This window comes from Lontra canadensis, unplaced genomic scaffold, assembly GCF_010015895.1.
Source record: "Lontra canadensis isolate GAN:19392208 unplaced genomic scaffold, GSC_riverotter_1.0 scaffold3, whole genome shotgun sequence".
NCBI lineage: Eukaryota > Metazoa > Chordata > Mammalia > Carnivora > Mustelidae > Lontra > Lontra canadensis.
Window position 1 is genome coordinate 17,007,851 of NW_022630997.1, and position 4,184 is coordinate 17,012,034.

Here is a 4,184-nt window from a genome sequence, read left to right on the forward strand (position 1 = left end):
GAGTACATGACGACCTGAGTGGAGGGAGGGAGAGCCACAGGAACCAGCCCTGCCACAAAGAATCCACAGGGCCCCTCAGCATCAAGCACGGCTGCCCAGAGTCGCTATCCTCTGCCAGTACATAGGCTTTGCACATAAGGAGAAAAGTCCACCAGCTCACGAAGATGCCCCAGGACTGCACAAAGGTAATCTGACTTCACCACTCCTCCCACTTCCCACTTCATGTGAAAATCTGTCTTTTCTTTGAGAGGGGAGCTCTTGCTGCAAAGTCATAGTCCAAATCGAGAAAAGTCAGCCACGTCCCATGGAACAATCGGCTATCAGATGTGATATGGGCATCTCTCTCTCTCAGTCCTGAAAAGGAAGTCCTTTTTTCTAAGAAATTGTCTTTAACTACCCTGAGATCATGACCTGAGCCGAAACCAAGAGTCAGTTGCTGAACCAACTGAACCACCCAGGTGCCCCTTACACATCCTTTCAGTCATTCATTCAACAAGCATTTATGAGCCCCTGGTATGTTACAGACCCAGTGCCAGGCCTGAGGGATCCACCCAGGAGCTGATAGGGACCTGCCTCTATGGAGCTCACTCCCAGCATCCTCATGTCCTCATGGACATCCTCATGTCCATCCTTTTAGTAAGTAGCTCTGGGTTTTCTTTTTTCATTCTAGTCTCCCAATGTAGTAAGATGTCTAGTTGCTGATAGCGTCGGTACAATCTGCTTAGTAATCCCCTTCCACCCCTGGGCTTCCCAAGAGTAGAGACCTTGAGCCTACTCATATACGTTTTTGCCTGACACTAGACTCCAAGATTTGGGGCCCCTGAGCCTTCCACGTCACCCCGTTGTTCTCCGAACCAGCCTTTCAAGGACCCTGGATTCCTCCACTGTCTTTCAAGGCCACGGAGCAGAAGAATGGATAGGACTTGAGGATGGTGGCAGAAAGGTAGGTCTGCAGTGTGCCCGTGGGAACGGGTGCATGGGCAGGAGGTACACAGCCATGTCTTTGTCCGCCGGCATCCTGTGGTCACGCACGCGCACTTCCGCTGGCTGTATCTGTGACTTCTCCCAAATCAGCCAACGTGGGGATGTGAGCATGTGTGTGATTCCACTTATGAGCGTGAGTGAGCATGTGTTCAGGGGAAGGGGAATTTAGGGGTATGTCTCTATGTGTGTTTTTTCCAAATGCTTGGCTTTTTTCAAAATGGCTTAGAGCACTACTGTCATTTATGGGGTTTAAAATGTCAGAACAGGGCCCGTGGGGAGGCAGGGGAGATTAAACTGCAAACAGTGAAGGTTATAGATGACGTTTCTGATAGGCTGACAGGCAGACTCAAATGATGCTGCACTTTAGCAATCATTTAAACACACACATGCACACACACACACACACACACACACACCAGCTCCTCTCTCCATATTTTAATGGCACATTCTGAAGGCTAAAAACATAACATAGGCCATGTCTAGAAAACCAGAGCTCTGCTTTCAGAACCCAACCCGCAGCTGTCTGGTGTGGTGTGTGTGTGTGTGCGTGTGTGCGTGTATTTACTCAAATGCGCCTACCTGTCCCAAATGAACACATATACTTATTTATATTTTGAGTCTGCATTGGTTAATTTCATGTCACTTTTATACAGCATCCTATGTGCTTAACAAAACACATCCCATCTCACGGTCGACCCAAGCATCATGACCTCATGTGTAAAGTAGGCAGGGTCGAAATTACTACCCTATTTTATAGATAAAAGAATACTGAGGCGCCAAGAGGTCCAGCAGGTTTCGCAAGACCATCCAGTGGGAAGTAACAAAACCAAGGTTAGAAGCAGAGCCTTTTTGTACTTATCCAGAGCCCTTTTCTTGAGGTTGTGGTTCTCAGCCTGGGTGATGCTTCAGAATCACCTGCAGAGCTTCTAAACCCCACCAGGCCCCCAGAGACTGCCACCCAGTTCTGGTGCTGACCCTTACAGGACGTTTTCGAAGACTCCTGGTTATGCTCACAGGTAGGGGACATCCCAGGTATCTGATCAGGCTCGCATCCCCTCTGCGTGAATGTGGATTCCAGCCTCCTCCCTGCTCAAGGTCTATCTCTCATCTACCTCCCAGAAGACTTACTATCCGGGAGGATCAGCAGCTCTATTTCTTCTGCTTCACCCACCCCTGCCAGACCGTGGAGGTTTAGAAAGTTGCTCAGCTCGGCCTGGTGAGTGCAGAGGCTATCGGCTCTGAGGCCCACCATTGGGGCCACCCGACACGGGGCCGACTGTGTTGTCTTGGCAAGTGGGAAAGAGGAGAAGCAGCCCCACCTGGCCCCGTCAGCCAGGAGAAGGCCAAGGGGATGAGGAGTAGCCCTGACTGATCTAGGCTGAGAGAAAAGAGGGAAAGAGATGGAAAAAAAGAGAAAGGAGAAGAGGAGAAGGAGAGCCGACCCCTTGGAAGATTATTTCAAGCCGCTCTGTGCTGAAACCACCTCACCCGGCCACTGCAGGAGAGGTGACCAGGCACAGCACTCAGGAGCACAGACACGGCAGTGGCCTGTCTGAGCTCGAATCTGGGTTCTGCTTACGAGTAGCATGACTTGTCTCCAGGAGGAAGGAAATTACCCTTCAAAATCCAGAGCAGAGCGGTGCCTAGCTGACTCAGTCAGGAGAGCATGAAGCTCTTAATCTCAGGGTTGTGAGTTCAAGCCCTACCTCTGTGCCTCTGTTTCCTTATCATTAAAATACCGATTATAGGGGTGCCTGGGTGGCTCAGTCGTTGGGCGCCTGTCTTAGGCTTTGGTCATGATCCCAGGGTCCTTGGATCAAGCCCTGCTTCGGGCTCCCTGCTCGGTGGGAAGCGTGCTTCTCGCTCTCCCAATCCCCCTGCTTGTGTTCCCTCTCTCACTGTGTCTCTCTCTGTCAAATAAATAAAATAAAATAAAATAAAATACGGATTATACTAATAGTACGTGCATCACAGAGTCTCTAGGAGGATTTAGGGAGTTCAGGTAGAGCCCCCGACATAGTGTGAGTTCTGGGCAGGAGTTAACTGTTACTAGTCTGCACAATTTGATGCTTTGGAACTCTACCTCCTTGAAACCCTTCCTATCTTCCTGAACATTCCTTCTCTGTCTTCTTTGGTAGCCCTGTTCCTCTGCCCTCCCTCTGAGTCACTGGTTCTCAGTCTAAGGAACTCTTAGAGCTTATCCCCAGAGATTCAGAATATTTGTCTGGGATGGGACCTAGACACGGGTGTTTCTCAAATTCCCTGGCTAACCCAAATGCCAAGGTTAAAAACCACTCCTCTGAGTGCTGTCCCTAAGTCTCTGCTCTTACTCCTTCCTCTCCTCACTCATTGTTGCCGTGTAACCAACCTCCTTCCCATGGCCTTAATTACCATCCAGGAGCTGGTGACTCTCCAATCCATGTACCCTGACAACACTTCTTTCTGGAACTCCACAAGCTATTTTCAGCTCCCTGAATTTCCAGACACCTTAATTTCCAAATGTGTAATGATAAAATTCCTCACGGTCTCTCAGCCTCCTGCATATCTGCACTGAGAAGTGCCCTAGACAACCCCTCCCAGGTACAAGTCCCCATCAGAACTCAGTATTTTGTACTTTGGACCCAATCCTAGTCCGTCTCCTCTATTCCCCTTCTCTATCCCTTCCAACCATTCACTCAGGCAAGAACCAGCAGCCAGGGATCCTCTCCCTCATCCCCACACCCAGTCACGTACAAAATCCTGTCAGTGCCCTGAAGGCGCGCTCCAGCCTCGTTCCTTGGGATCCCCACATGGTGGGCCGTGCACAGTCCTGAGAGCCTCCTCACCCCTCTCTCACCTCCAGCTTTTTTGGCTGTACCCCTCCCCCAGTTTCTTCTTCGTCCTCAGAGCTATTGTTTTGGAAATGTGAATCGCTCCACTGCTAAAGCCCTTCAGGAGAGAAGTCAACGTTGCACAGCCCTTGACTACGTGTCCACTTCCACAGGCCTCCCTCAACGGACCCCACCCTCTGTGCATCACTCTCCCAAGTGTGCCAGGCTGTTGGACACCTCAAGGCTTTTGCCCATGCCACTGCCCTGCCAAATGCTCTTCTCTTCCCCTCCCCTTCTGCCCACATTTACCCATTAGCTGAAGCACCTGACCCTCTAGGAAATACTATCTGACTGACCACTCTCTTTTTGTCCCTGCTGCACCCAGTAGCT

General features: G+C 50.5%; 1 long non-coding RNA gene across 1 annotated transcript; it reads left to right on the plus strand.

Moving 5' to 3' along the window:
- The first annotated feature begins 618 nt into the window (after positions 1-618).
- Positions 619-1,773, plus strand: LOC116881889. The gene is made up of 3 exons (XR_004385512.1): positions 619-636; positions 859-943; positions 1,742-1,773. It is a non-coding gene; the product is annotated as an uncharacterized LOC116881889 (long non-coding RNA).
- The last annotated feature ends 2,411 nt before the right edge of the window (positions 1,774-4,184 follow it).